General features: G+C 39.3%; 1 protein-coding gene across 2 annotated transcripts in view; it reads left to right on the forward strand.

Annotated features, from left to right (window-relative positions):
• Positions 1-16,685, forward strand: part of LOC134647777 (nephrin) — a 514,499-nt gene that overhangs the window by 294,895 nt on the left and 202,919 nt on the right. The gene's annotated exons all lie outside the window — the stretch shown is intronic.

The following is a 16,685-nucleotide window of genomic DNA, read 5'->3' on the forward strand; positions in this document are numbered from 1 at the left end:
TTACTTACTTACCACTTTGTTTCTTTCTAATACCAATGTAAAATCAAATGATACTATTTTGAAATTCATATCAGTGCATCACATTCAACATGGAACTACGTAGCAAGTCACACTGTAGTTGAGCGTTTTCCAAAAAAAATTTACATTTCATTCATGTCATCAAAATATTGACTTCTTGGGCTCATTTTACTCAGAATCATACATGAAAAAATGTGTCCCAAGATTTCCTTTCCAGATCGTCACATTTTTGTATGAATATTTTTTTTATTTGTATGAACGTGACGCACTGGAAAAATATTTTTTCATACAAAATTTTGGGACACATTTTTTCATGTATGAGGCGTACAAATGATTCTGAGTAAAATGAGCCCAATAAGCCAATATTTTGAAGACATGAATGAAATGTAATTTTTTTTTGGAAAACGCTCAGTTAAAGACCGACAACGCACTCGCAAACCCGCTGGTGTAGCAGATGTCCATGGGCAACGGTAATTGCTTACCATGAGGCGATTAGTCTGCTCTGCTGCTATAACATAAAGATCTAGATAACCTCATAATCAAATTGGATTTACATTTTCAAAGACAGTTTTAACAAGCAGTAATTATCAAAGTCGAGAGTAATCTCATTAATTAAACTAATAATCTCGTTCATAAAATACAAGACTCTGTTTTCTATAGGTAATTCATGGAAGGTTTTGTGCAAATTGAAACTAATAACAGTAATAACATTTTCTCGGTACAATTCCACGCAATTATATTAAGCTTTATGAATTTCGAGCTAAACGCGGCTTCTCGAGTGTTAACCAACCTTGCTTTTGTTTAATCAAACCGTAATTGAAACGAGTGATTTACGAATAAGTTTTTGCCAGAATAATCATTTTTATAAAAACACATACCTACCTACAGATGTAGTGCATAAAAACGGAAACTCTTCGAAGCCCGCAAAAATAAGTGACACTCTCTTATGGCTCCACAAATAAGATCGTGTCAGATATTTTTGTGGCCTTCGTTGTATAACATATTATTGCAGGTGACTGTACGTTCGAATTGGCCTGAATGTTCTGCGCCAAATACAGCCGAGTGGAATGTTTCACACTAATCCAGGCTCCAAAATGGCGGAACAGGCGTCCTTCTCTTTTTGCCCGTTGTCTGTCGCCATGCTATTGACGTTTTAAAAAAGGAACAAGCAGGAGTTAAGCATCCTTGTTTTGCAGGGTTTGCGACAGTGCTTTTATTTGTGGACGCTTCGAAGTGTTTCGTGTAACGAAGAATTGGTAAAGTTGACGAAATATAAAACGAGCCGATCTCTCGAATAAGTTTGAACAAGATCAGCTCACTTTAGCAGCTATATTCGAACTTTGAGATACGTAAATATTATTTCTTCAAACAAAAAACTTCACTTTTGACACTTGTTTGACACTGACATATCCGATCCATATTATTTCTATATCTAATTTGACGTATTTTAAATTTCGAATATGTCTGTAGGTATATTTCATCAACTTTAAAGAGAAGGATAAGACTAAAGAAAATTAAATAGGTCAAGAATCTTTAGAGGCTGATACTGACGGCCCGATTGAAATAATGCTTATAAGATGTCACAGCGATACGATACTCATCTGTCAGTGTCAAAAGCTTTAATAATGTCAACAATATTTCGATATGCATTAGCTATGTCATTCCAACACGAATGTTTACAAATTTGTTACCTATTTCATAGCAAGTTTTGTGATGCAATTAAAAAGATAGGAAAGATATCAACTCCACTCGTATCTACAAAAAAAATGTTAAATGTGCACATAAGGCTAATTCGAACTTAAATTGCTGATATCAAAATTATGTAATTTTATTATCATTCGGGCGTACATCTCGCTCGCGCCAATACGTGTACAAGGAAGTACAATTGAAATACACGCGCGAATGATAACAAAATGACATCACTTGGATATCGCAAAGTTTGAATTAGCCTGGTCGATATTCAAATAAGAATGTAACTTCCCCTGTACGAAGCACGTTCGATCACGCCCGACAGACAATTCCTTTGCATAAAACGAAGCATAATAATGTACTTAAAGTATAATATGAATACGATTTAATCTTTGTTTATTTCCTTATTATCAAGTTCTATTCAAGTTGGTGCAAAAAGTTGCCTGTATGTTCTTGTTTCTACTTCTTCTCATTTATGTTTTACGTAATAAAATATGAATCACATTTTTAACAGCAGTTAATGTTATTTTATAAGCAGTTTCAGTATAAGTTTAAACTGAATTTCAATAACTGTACCTAGGTATCACGTGAAACTCGAAGCTTGTAGCAGTTGTAGCGTGTACAAAGTTTTATTAATAAACCGAAAATTAAGCATAACTCAGGCTTCTGTCTGGTCGCATCTGCCCGTTTTGCAATTCAGCAACTTTCGAACTATTCAAATGGGATGCAATTCATTAGAACGATGGTTAAATGTTTTTGTCGGTTGCAACAATAGTTGGTTCGAGTTTGCGTAGTACCGCCGCGGGCGTTGTCAAGGGTTGTCACCCGCAGCAAGTTTGTACCTACTCTTCAGCGGCCCGTATTTTACAATTTCTTATCTTCTATACTGTGTTGAAACCTGATTTTTCAAGTTTCGTGGCAATTTACCTTTCGTTAATTGTCTCTTTTTAGCGCCTTGTAGAGTAATAGGATTGCATTAAAATTTGATTAGCTAATGTATGTCCTAGACTAATACGACGACCAACGACCTCAAAGACCACGACTGCTTTGACAAGAATATCCGACTGAGAAAAGAGACTAATTATAACTTGTAATAACACTTACCTAAAACTGATTTTTCAATCAGAGAAGTTTCAATAAAAAAAAAACATGATTATTTGATTCGCTCAGTAGTATGAGTCTGGATACGATTTTCACGGGCACAGTGTTATATTTAATATTTTTTATAATTTAAATGTAGGTATTTTTTATTTCAATTTATTCGAAAACAATTGCTCAAAATTCGAACAAAATGTTACACTCCTTCTAATTTCTAACTTCCAAACTGTTACGATTTTAAACGTTTCATACAGTAGGTTATTTTTTTTAAAGGCAACCCTAGCAATGTCGCGCTCGATCGCGTTGTTTTCACGCGACGAACTTTGTTTGCTCGCCTCAAGTGTGTCGACTGCCGACTTGACAACCCCCGCCCCTTACACAAGAACGCTTTTATCAACCCCCAAAACGATTCTTTATTATAATCGAAAAGTTTCTTACTCAAATGTTGTTAGGCTTCAGTTATTGAAATTCTTTAAAAAAACTCGTCGGTGTTAAGTGGTTGCATTGTTACGAAAATGGAATTGAAACCTTTTTTTGCATAAAATTAAATTTACGCAATTTCATTTTTTTTAAAGCATTGAATACTGATCTAGCTAATCATACATTTTTAAGGCAAATAAATTGATTAACTTATCTTAAAGAGCAAGACCGAGAGGACCGATAGATCGTGATATGGTGTCGAAGGCCAGGACTCACTTTGGGTCGTTGCGTCACCGTAGTAAACAGTAAGATCTTAAAGAGCGTTTTAAATATCAATCTTCTGCTCGGTGTGCGGAGATGCATCTCCTGACTCTTTCAGGCATTCTTACTTTATCTAAATTTTATAATAACTCCTTCACTTTTTGGGCTATTCGTTTGTGGAATGCTTTGCCGTTGGATATAAAATGTGTGAAATTCCTTCTCATATTTAAAAGCCTTTAAAAATCACATTACCTCTCGCTGCTATAACTTGCCTTTATGCCTTGCCTTGCCTTGTGTATTTAGTATAATTCATCAATAAGTATATTTTTTAGGTTTCATATGTGATGTTCTATTTTAGATACCTACTCGTAGTCCCACATGGGCATTCATTACCCACCGTTCATTGTTGTAAGTTATCAGTTTCCTGCTACCCATAGGTTGCCGAGAAGAGATCGCTTCATAGCGATAAGATCGCCTGTTATTACCTAGTAGAAATTTGTGTTATATTTCTATAATCTCTTACCTCATTACCTATGTGGTGCAAAATAATAGTACATTATTGCAGAGGCCGGGAAAGGGCAATTCGTGGATGAGTTTCGATTTTGTCGGACGACGCGAAGCGGAGTCCGACAAAGAAGACAAATCCACGAATTGCTATTCCTGCCGAGGCATATATAGTGCTTTTCTCCAAACATGCGAGGAAATAAGGTAAAATAATAATTATTTAAGTATCAAGCATGACTCAAATCGAACCTTCACATGAAAAATGTCAAAAACAATTTCCCTCTAAAATTAATTTTTAAAAGTTAAGGGCACAAAGTTATTCTGCCATTCAGTACCATTCAATATTCGTTCATTCAATATAATTGTGCAATATAGTTGGTCAAACCAATTTGTCAGTCAGTAAGAACCAGGAAAACTATACCCATCCTTTTCTTTTGGGTACTAGTACTAGTGTAACCTTCATTCTCTTTGTTTTGTGCCCTACTCCCTGGCCTTAAGGAGTTATCTACCCAGGATTTTAACCTTTTGGGGTCTCCCGTGTTCCCCGCAGCTATACCTGAAGCCTTCGAGGTGAGAGAGCAGCTTCTTAGGTCCGCTGGGGAGAGGCTGAAAATGCTCTCGGCTCACGTGGCACTTACTTTGTTGAGGTCCTGCTTTGCCGTTCCCAAGGTGACGTACTTTTTGCGTACGGTACCTGCCTGGCTGCACCCCGGCCACATGGACTCATTCGACCTGGTGGTGAAGGAGTGTGCTGAGGGTGTGCTGAATGTCTCTCTAAATCCGGACCAGTGGGACTTGGCTTCGTTGCCTATTCGGAGTGGCGGAATTGGCATACGGCGCGTGCGGGATGTGTGTCTTCCGGCCTTCCTGGCATCGGCGGCGGGGGCCGTGGACCTTGTCACTAGGATTTTATCCATAGATGGTGGCAAGGCGGAAATACCTTTCGCTTCCGATGCGTTGTCGGCCTGGGGGGCTCTCAACCCGGGTGGGTCAATGCCTGAACAGCCGTTCCGTCAGCGTTTGTGGGACGAAGTCGGCATTAAGCGTCTGTTTGACCGTCTTTTGGAGAAGGCTTCTGGCGCGGATAGAGCCAGGCTGAACGCGGCTTCGGCACCGGAATCTGGGGCTTGGTTGCACGCCCTTACCTCCCCGAACTTAGGCACCCTGCTCGACAATGACTCGCTGAGGGTGGCCGTTGCTCTTCGTCTGGGCTGCGATGTTTGTCAACCACATCTATGCATCTGCGGGTCCATGGTGGAGAGCAGCGGGCACCATGCTTTGAGCTGTTGCCGGTGCGCGGGGAGGTTCCCACGCCACCACGCGTTGAACGACATTGTTCGAAGGGCCAGCCAATGTCCCGTGTGTGCTGGAGCCGCCGGGCCTTAGTCGGTCAGATGGCAAAAGGCCGGACGGTTTAACTCTGGTGCCGTGGGAGAAAGGGAAGTGCCTTTTGTGGGACGCCACCTGCGTCAGCACATTTGCCGCCAGTCACCTTGGCCGCACTGTGCGGTCGGCAGGAGCAGCCGCTGAGCAGGCGGCGTCCCTAAAGAGGGACAAGTATTCGGGGCTAACGAATTACTTGTTCGTTCCTCTGGCTGTGGAGACATCTGGGTGCTGGTGCGCGGAGGCGAAAACCTTTCTTGGGGAGCTGGGGCGTCGCTTGCAGGAGAGAGGCCTCGACCCCCGCTCCGGGTCGTTCCTGGCGCAGAGGTTGTCCATCGCGGTTCAACGCGGAAACGCAGCAAGCGTGATGGGCACCTTTGCATCGGGGGCGATGCGGGGTGGGTTGTTTGATTAGTTTTTATGAGTAGGTTTAGTTGTATTTATAGTTAAGGTTATTTCTTGTATATTTCTTAGTTTTAAGTATTTTTGGTGATTGTGTCTATTTATTGTGTGTACCTACTTTAATGTTTTTTGATTGTAATGTTGATAATTAAAAGGTGTGTAAGACAAAGATAGTATGATTCTCTCTGTCTATGTTTGAAATGAGAAAGTCCTTTGACAAACTATATAAACTTTATGTACACGGATGAGATCCTTAAAAAAATATAAAAATAATCTTTTATTTTATTAAGCAGTATTCGCACGATCATAGACGAGCACAAAGGTCTTGTAAGAACGAGACAAGTAAGGTCGTTTATCTTACTATCTCACTCTATCCTATAGCTTGAAATGATAGCTGATCGGGTCGTGTAGACGCGGCTCGCGGCTTTAATAATTGGCTGTTAGCGTTTTTTATTTAAAAAAAGTAAAAAACACTACAGTAATAAGTTATTACTGTAGTGTTTTTTCATTCCCGTCCGCTAGAACAGGACAGCGATAGTTTGATTTTTTTAAATTAGAGTTTGACAATAACGTAGAACTTCCTGTACTATTTTTGCTACAATAAGGTGAACATTTCCGAGCATATTGGAGAAAAGAATATAACGCTATAAAACTGATACATAGATCATATTAAATAATATAATAACGGCAGGCAGCGAGCTCTCGGCGGGTGTATTTTTCTTCCCGGCGAACGGGCTACATACACAGAAAGGCTTTTATCTTGCTAAACATTCCTACAGCCGGAGCAGAGATCAAGCTATACATAGGTAGCACGGTAATATCCACATTCTCGATCAGTTTGACTTCGGCCTTTTCTTTTTGTGGAAGTTCTAAGATCCAACCGAAGGTCAAATCTTGTCGATAATAAGGTCAGTACGGGTAAACATGGCTGGCCTTCACATTGAGACCTGTTTACACATTGATTATTGTTTATAGCGAGTTCATACATTTGATTCTTGCGTTTAGAGGCAAATGTACACTTATTCATGGCCTTAGTTAAAGAAACTGTTAGTATTTGCACATACCTAAGCCTCATACAACCAGTGGGTTGCTCTTCTTGCGACCTTCTCCTGACCGTCGATCTATATAGGTACCCGCGCTCCATGTTTGTTGTTTATGAATGATAACTACTGGCTATTATGTGCCACATGATTTATTTATTATTACAGTTGAGTATACATATAATATTTCTAGTTCACATAAGTTTACATTATTTTCACATTGAGCGCTATTTTCACTTTTATATCCGTAACAAAACACGCTAAATCTAAAGATATCTCCATAATTGCCATTAAATTCATTTCCAATTAAAAATATCTCAAAAACGTTAACATTTTCCCAAATTAACAACGACAGGTATCGGGCCCGAACACCTCGACAATTTCAAAATCGCCAGATTCCAATCAAAGTGACTTTCATTGGATTAAGTGTATAACTCAGACGTAATTCCGATCGACGGGGGCACCGTATTTGCATAATCGGGAAATTGATTGAAGCGTATTCGCAGTCCCAGGCGGAAAAAGAGTCCGTGTGATCGGAGATGCCCCAATGAAGAAGATGGGCTATTCGAATAATTTTTAGGGAATAATTGTATTGCGGTGTTTTATAATGGAACCAATCTAATGAAAATTTTAAAATACGAATTTGAACAAAGATTTAATATGACTTACATCTGGTCTACGTCTTTTTGGCTTTTATATATTATACAATACAATACAAATCCTCTTTATTGCACAACCACATATTTTTTACATGTAAACACAAATAATACATGAAGATAGAGGTAAATAACAGGTGGCCTTATCGTTTAGAAGCGATCTCTTCCAGACAACCTTTAGGCTTTATCCGCAGAGTAAAGGTGCATAAATATCTAAGAGCAGACCAGGCAGTACCTAATAGGCAAGATATGAAACCGGCTAAGTAACAAAAAACTACTTAACTTAAAACGAGACTTAATCGCTGGTCTTCTCCAAGACTACGGGGACAATGGCCGTCATCGAAACGATGAAGATTATTTTTTGAAAAAAATAATGTGAAAAAAAATCGTGAAAATTCATAATCAGTTTCCTTTTTTCCCATCTCTGCCTAACGGCAGGGCTCAGTCGCCTGTTGCGTCGGCCCTTCTCACTTTAAAATTAACTGCACGGACAGCTCGTCAAAGATCCGACGTCTTTTTGTCACAGATTTAGAACGAATCTACTCTAAGCCGCTTTTTGCCTCCCAAATGGATTGTACAGTCTTCAGACGAATTAACATTTCGCTAAACGAAACCATTAATAAGAAAGTGGACGGCCACGTCTCTATACTATATTTTTATTGTAGTCTCCATTTTTCTCTTTGGAAAATATTTTTACTGAATTTTTATGTTAATCATTATCTTCGTTTGACTTTATTTAAATTTTTTCATGATTTGGTTGGGAAAAGCAAAATGCGAACAAATTTGATAGAGCCTAATAAATCTTATAATAGAAAATCTATACAATCGAAAATAGCAATCTAAGAGTAACTGTAGCATATGATGAAAAAACATTTAATTTTATGTTAATACCTAGAAAGGGATATTGGGACTACGTTACTAAGGAGCACTTTTCTCTTAAAGCTTAGTAACAGAGTTCTGATATTTCTGATTATGGTAGTATAAAGTTGAAATACAAATTTGCAAACTCAGAACGTTTAGTAATAATTAATTAGTTATGGTACTTTGATAAGTTGATGGCCGTTCCGTTTATTAATTTAGGTTAACTTTGATGTGATACTCGACCGGTTCAAGTTTTCTCCAGTTAAGTGAAATTGGATAATTGATTTAAAGAATTCTCCTTGACACGAATTTCAGAAATGGCCTCGATTGTACCCCGAATCCAATTTGAGAGTTTATTTACATGCTGTTTTGATAAGAAATTGATTCAGCGTACGCAAGCTAACCAAATGCAAGACGTTCAGCCTATTTACAGAATAAACATTTTGATTTTGAGGAATACTGAATGAAAATACCGATGACACGACTTGACGTCGTATCAAAATAAGAAAACATTAATAAATTGTAAGAACAGAATCGGCCTTTGAGACTCAATCAGGGGTTGTTTCGAGTGAATACTTCATTTTCTCTGAAGCGTCTTGTTGTTTTTCAAACGCCAAAATTCTAGATAAAGAGGAAGGTTATTTACTGAGCGCCAGGCAAGGCGAAGTGATGGGCGAGGCGAAGTGCCGATCCCTCCTAATAAGATGGAACTTAATGAAAGACTTGCGCTCGCTGCTTTTGCACTTCCATTTATTGTGAAAGCGCTACGTTACATTTTTACCAGGTCTATTATTATTATTGGGGTTTTGTGGGCCTTTGAGTGTCGCTTCGACCAAGCTATGATCTATTGTGACAGCCCTTTAAAGTTCACTACTAATGCCCGTTGAATCCAGGAAATTCCAGATTCTTTGGGCCGTAATGCTCTGTACCTTCATTCGGGTTCCAGTATGTGTCGCCCTAGGTACTTCTTCTTACCAGGTCTAACCATAAATTAAAGAAATATCAATAACAATACAATGTTTTTAAAACATGCTCTGGTAGCTAATACAAAATGGTGTAAAAAAAATGCCGATTGCTTTGTTGTCGCATATATAAAAATGCCTGATTTTTCACGAGTGCGTCAGCGATCAAATCGGCAGTAGGTATGCCGGTCGTAATACAGCAGTAACGTTTGTGTAGTCCGAATCCAAACGGTACCTTTATGTGTATTGAGTGGCTTTGCTTAAAAAAATATGGTTCATAATGCTGTCTCTAGAAGGTATTATGTTAAGGGGCAAGAAAATACACCAAACGGTGACTCGCAGTTTTCATTTCGCGAACAATTGAGAACGCTCCTTGAAGACTTTTCGATATCTGACAATCATTGGCGCCTTGCTACTTGGCTAATCTGACATTACTAAATTTGTGGTATTTCTTTCTGGGCATGTATTCTGGCTACGCTAAATTAAGCCTCGTGTCATGTCTAAAAGTATGGGGTATGCAAGATATTTTACAACTCGCCTCGGTTACAAATTGTAACTTACTTAGAAAAAGGACCCCTAAAATGTCCGGAGCATACCTAAATAAGAAGAAGAAAGAAGAAAAGCATTTATTAGCACATCATAACCTTAAAAACTAACAAAGAGAACACAAAATGAGAGGTTGCGCTAATGGTCCTCACTCAGCTAGGTGTCACGGTATAAGACACATGGCACACTCCGCGACGCTGATTTTCAGTAAGGCCCAGGGAATACCTACGTAAATGTAGTGTTTATATTTTCATTTGATTTCAAAGCTATCATGTCAATTATAATTACAGAAGCCAATGTGCAGCGACAACTAAACCGTCCTGCGGTTTTGTATTTTCAAATATAGAATTGGTAAAGTTCACTCAAATGTAAATGTTTCCATTTTTAGGATTCCATAGCCAACATTGCATAAAGGGAACCCTTATAGTTTAGTCATGTCCGTCTATCCGAATGTCAGAGCCGTTTTACTCGAAAACTATGTGTAAGCAACATTTTAAGTAGGTTTTGGAACGTATGTGTATTGTGTGAGCCGCTACTAAGTTTAGAAGTAAAAAAAATGTTAGAAGCGAAAAACAAAAAACAGTTTAATTTTAATAAATAATTTCCACAAAAATTGTTTAGAATATGATCGGTTGAGCCATTTGAGATCTTTCTAAAAAAACGTATTTTTTCATTAAAATGCTAAGGTGTAGTTAGGAAGGTTTTCTTGTATGGATTTTTCATATCGTATATTGTTTGTTGGCAACCCTGAGAAACAGGTGCAGGTAGAAACCTGCTGCGCGGCCGGCCAGGTGGTGGTGGCGCCCCTCCACCAGCATAAAAAGCGCTGCGACTCCGGCGACCGCCTCTTTCTTGATTTAGACTTCGGCTTAGAGACATTGCGTTTATTTCATATATTTTGATTTATTGTACATTTGTTTCTGATTAAAAAGTATTTCGAATATTTAGCGGGTTTTCTTGGTGGTAAATTACAATATTGTTTATATCAGAAGTGGAAATTATTCACGCGGTATGGGTAGGTCTCGAAGAAGCCGTAAGCGTAGACATGCTCGTGCTACCAGCAGTTCCAGCAGCTCATCTTACGACAGCGAAAGTACCAGAACTCCGTCACCTCCGCCTCCCAGACGCAAGAAGGCATCGCGCTCGACAAGCAAGGCGAGGGATCGTTCGACAAAAAAGGCAAGAATTGGATGCGAAACCGTGAGTCACACAAATTCAAATACCTTAAATAATATCATACCCGAATTCGACCCGCTTAAAGACGATATTGATGCATGGCTTAGTATTATTAAATCGTATGCGAAGACTTTCGATTGGTCAGATGAAATAACCCGCTATCAAGCATTAAATAAACTCAAAGGCTCTGCCAAGGTGTGGTATGATTCCCTGTTGCGTACTGATAAACAATGGCCGTCGTGGAGATGGGTTGATTGGCATAGCAAGCTATCCGCGAGCTTTAGGATTCAGAGAAATATGTTTGAGTTGTTAAAAGAGGTGGTAGAACAAAAACCGCGCGAAAATCAATCGTTGTATGAGTTTTATTTTGATCAAAAGTGTAGAATCGACCGTTCGCGTTTGAATTTTTCGGATCAAGATATTATATCGATTATACTAGGAAATATAGGAGACGGAAATATCGAAACAAACAGCTTCAACTCATGCGATCAATTAGCTAGCTTCTTGCATAGTCGTACATATAAGATAAAAAAATCAAACTCTAACATACCGTCAAGGTCGAGTCAATCTCAGTCAACAGTGTCTAATATTTCTACCAAGGTACCTTCGAGCGGAACCGTGGGTCAGGTTGCGTCGTCACATTCCGGTAGTGTTGATGAAAGCGGATCACATTCACAAACGCGACGGGTGATTAAATGTTTTACTTGCGGAGGTAATCATAAGAGAAGTCAGTGCGATGTGAAATGCGATTTTTGCAGTAAAAGGGGCCACCTTGAATCTGCTTGTTTCCACAAAAAGGGTTTAAAAAGTGAATCAAAGATAGATAAACAAGAGGTTAAATTCGTGTCATCTACAAATGCCCGGGATAAGTTTGTCAAACAAGTTGTTTTAGACAACGTGGTTATCCATGACGCATTTATAGATCCAGGGGCTAGTTGTTCTCTTATTACCGAATCGCTTGCCCAAAAACACAGTTTAAAATACGACCATCTCGCATCGCCTGTCCTCTTACATGGGTTTCAAAAGGGTATCTCAGAACCGGTTAGATATATGTTAAATGCAAGCTTAAAACTCGATTCAGTGCATCTGGAAAATGTTGATTTCTACATAATCGATGAATTAGAAGGATGCGATATCTTAATAGGACGGAATGTGACGGAGCGCCCTGACTTAATGTATTCGCGGATTGGCAACGTATTACAATTTAACTAAGCAAAACAATATGATGAGTTTTGTAAGATAATTAATGAGACTGAAATTGACGCCGACTCGAATCATGCTGAGTTACTTGGTCTATTTAGTAAGTACAGTGATTGTGTGGCTAGGAATTTAAGTGAATTAGGCAAGGTAAAGAATCATGAAATGACAATAACCGTAACAGATCCGCGTCCTGTACAAAGTAGACCTTTTAGGTCCTCTCCCTCGGATAGGCAAATCATTCGGGATATGGTTGAGGAACTACTAGATAATGAGATCATTTGCAATAGTGATTCCCCTTACGCTTCGCCTGCACTTCTCGTTAATAAGAAAAACGGGGAGAAAAGGCTATGCGTGGATTACCGCGCATTGAATAAAGTTACAGTAACTGATAAGTACCCTATGCCACGCATCGAGGATCTGGTAGATAGGCTTCAGGGTAACAAGTGTTTCACAAGTCTTGATCTGAAGAGTGGCTATTATCAGATACCTCTAAGTGCCGATTCAGTACCTAAAAGCGCGTTTATTACCGAGGATGGGCACTACAATTTTTTACGTTTACCGTTCGGATTAGTAAATGCACCGTCCTGCTTCCAGCAGATGATGAATAAGGTGCTGGGTAGTCTGCGCTTTGGCAACGTGATCGTTTACCTCGATGACGTTTATTTGGTAACCCGAACGATAGACGAAAACCTAAAATTGTTAGAACAGGTACTTAAGATATTTCGTGACAATGGTTTAACGCTAAATTTAAAGAAATGCCATTTCTTCAAATCAGAAATAGAATTTTTGGGGTATAAAATCAAACCCGATAAGGTGATGCCAAATGATAGCAAGTTAGAAGCAGTGAAGTGTTTTCCAACGCCCAGGACTGTGCATCAACTACGTCAGTTTTTGGGGTTAATCAGTTACTTTCGCAAATTTATAAAAAATTGTGCCATGATTTCATCACCCCTAACGAAGTTGCTTAAAAAAGATAGTACTTGGGCGTGGGAAGAGACACACGAGCGCGCATTTCAGATGTTAAAGGAGAAGTTAGTTTCCAATAACGTACTGACAATCTTCGATCCGTCAAAAGATCGCGTACTGTATACTGATGCGAGTAGGGAGGGCATCGCCGGAATCCTTATGCAAATAACGGAAGAAGGCGAAAAACCCGTCCATTATTACAGTAGACAGACCACACAAGACGAAAAACGTTACCACTCGTTCGAGTTAGAGTTGCTTGCAATTGTTGCTTCGCTACAAAAATTTAGGTTATATCTGCTAGGATCCCCATTCAAAATTGTGACAGATTGTAACGCGGTTCGGTATGCACTCACTAAAAAGGAAATCATTCCTCGGATTGCACGATGGGTTTTATCAACGCAGGAATACTCATTTGAGATACAACATCGAGAAGGTGCACGTATGCAACACGTGGATGCGTTGAGTCGAAATCCCGTGCCATCCGGTGAAAGATCTGAGGGTGAGGTCGTTCTTTCGATAACAGAAGCTGATTGGATGCTGTCTGTTCAATTACAAGACCCCGAGTTAGTAAAAATCAAAGAAATACTCGAGTCAGGACAAGCCGAAGACAATAGGGACATTTTTAATAATTATGAGCTTTTAGGTAATAAAGTCTACCGAAGAACGCCCCGAGGTCGAAAATGGGTGGTGCCAAAAAAATGTATTTGGCAAATCCTAAGAAGCACCCATGACGACCTGGGCCATTTTTCGGTTGACAAGACTGTCGAACGCATCAACCATTTTTATTGGTTCCCACGAGTGAGATATACAGTTAAGAAATACATCAAAAACTGTATAAATTGTTTGTATTTCAAAAACAAAGGCGGGCCAAAGGAAGGTGAACTATTTCCTTTACCTAAGCATGCTCAACCATATCATACATTACATATGGATCACTTAGGTCCATTTGTCGAGACAAAACAGAAAAATAAGTATTTATTAGTGATGGTTGACGCGTTCACCAAGTTTGTATTCATTTATGCCGTGAAAACAACAAACTCTGCTCACGTCATTAAAGAATTAGAACTCATGTCTAAGACGTTTGGATATCCAAGGCGCTTGATCACGGATGCGGGGACAGGGTTTACGTCTAGTGAGTTTACACAATATTGCCATAGTAATAACATTCGGCTGCATACAGTGGCTACGGGTATGCCACGTGGTAACGGTCAGGTGGAGCGCTTTAATAAAACTATTTTAGACGCTATGAGGACGTTAGGCGCTAACACGGATGACGATTGTTGGGACCAATATGTTAAAGTATTACAGCAGGGACTCAACAGTACTATACATAAAACCACCAAAGCAGTACCAAGCGAAGTGTTCTTTGGATATCGTGTAAGAACAGCTAGCGATAATTTATTGACTTCCGAGCTTGATAACGGGGTATTAACTGATATTTCTGACTTGCGTAAAAAGGTCGATGAAAATATTAAAGCCGATGCATTATATCAGAAAAAGCGATTTGATGAATCACGAATTCAAGCGTGCAAGTATTTGGTGGGTGACCTTATTTTGCTGAAAAATCAAAGCAAAAATAACGATGGTCAAAGTAGGAAGCTAATGCCAACTTATAAGGGACCATTTCAAGTCAAGAGCGTCCTAGGAAATGACAGATACGAGGTGACGGATGTGCGAGGCTCTGAACGAAGTACTAAGTGCTATTCGGGCACAGCCGCGGCGGAAAACATGAAGCCGTGGATTCGAATAGGAGATTGGCCTTCAGATTAAATGTAAGTCTTAATTTTTATTGTTATTTCGTGTTGGCAAGATAATAAGAATAGAAAAAAAAAACAAATAATAATAAATATATAGATTTATTTAATATTAATGTTACATTAAAGGTATTGTCAAATACATGTTTTATAGGCGATTTTGGCTCTAAACAACTAATTTTTGTCATGTGCTGTACCATATAAAAAGAAGACTTGTTAATCTTGTTATGAAGTGAACTTGGAACGCTTAAGTGAAGCTTTTCGCTCTTTAAGTGCAAGTGACTTTATAATGAGAATAAATAGGTTCGATTATAATCTAACTCGGTCTCTTGGAGTCAATAAGTGCGAGTGATTATTATTCAGGACCTGTTTAATAGGCATATATTAATTGCCTGGTACTAAGTGTGCAACACTTGATAAAAGGTTAGTCTATTGTTTAAAGCTCATGTCGCGCAAACCAGCTGAAATAATTACTGGGGAAAAAAAAAACATTATCGAAATAACACATTTTAATTACATGTAATTTCGCATATTACAGGACAACAGGACCCTGGATGGACCTTGGTGGTGTCAGGGGCTGACACGTTGCAGAACGGCCGTGTTGGCAACCCTGAGATTCTACTTGCTGCGCGGTCGCAGCGCTTTTTATGCTGGTGGAGGGGCGCCACCACCACCTGGCCGGCCAGGTGGTGGTGGCGCCCCTCCACCAGCATAAAAAGCGCTGCGACACCGGCGACCGCCTCTTTCTTGATTTAGACTTCGGCTTAGAGACATTGCGTTTATTTCATATATTTTGATTTATTGTACATTTGTTTTTGATTAAAAAGTATTTCGAATATTTAGCGGGTTTTCTTGGTGGTAAATTACAATATTGTTTATATGTTTATTATTTAAGTTGACAACTGTACCTTAACAGCTAAAGCCACAGCGGTACAAATTGGGAGACATTAATACTTATACATAGGGTACACAAGTATTTACATAACAACATTATATAATACAGGCATCTCTCGCTCTATACTCTCTTACACTCAATCATCAGTCGTCCAATTGCACTCACAAACAAAATCACACTCCGGGTGTGCCCCGAGAGTACTGTACCTTCATTATGCGTGGCCCGACGCGCACTTGGTCGGTTTTATCATAATACAATAAGCCTGACCCGATTCACGAACTCTGCTGCGCCATTGATTAGGTCCGCGAATCGCGTCGAGCTCGAATGTAAATTAACGTATCAAAATTACATTAAAATCGTATTGATTGCATGCAATTTGTTTATGACGTTCGGATTCAGACCGCGCCAGCATCACTGCTGCAGTTACTGTATTGCTGCACCAAACGTCAAAAACGTTATTTTATCGAGAAATTTAATATGACATTTTACGTTTTCGCCAGTATTGCAGTCGACTGCAGCAGTACCGGTATTACAGCGCGACATTACTGCGGACTGCATTACTGCTGGAAATGTGAAAATCGATGTTGTTGCCCGGATGTTTGATCTTTGCGGCTGTAATGTTGCATAATGAATACGAACGGTACCTCACTAAACTCGCAACCCCATGAGATTGAACGCGATACAGTGAGATAGAATTGGTAGTATTAAGTTTCATGAATACGCCCTCTAGCGTGTTCGTGGTTTTTCAACTAGTTTACCTCTAGTCGACGCTGCTGAATAGTTTGACCAACCCAAGAAATAATACACGCAGCAAAGTTTATGTAAACGAACTTGCTTCGCTTTGAAGTTGTTTC

The sequence above is a fragment of the Cydia amplana genome, chromosome 5, assembly GCF_948474715.1.
Source record: "Cydia amplana chromosome 5, ilCydAmpl1.1, whole genome shotgun sequence".
NCBI classification, from domain to species: Eukaryota; Metazoa; Arthropoda; class Insecta; order Lepidoptera; family Tortricidae; genus Cydia; species Cydia amplana.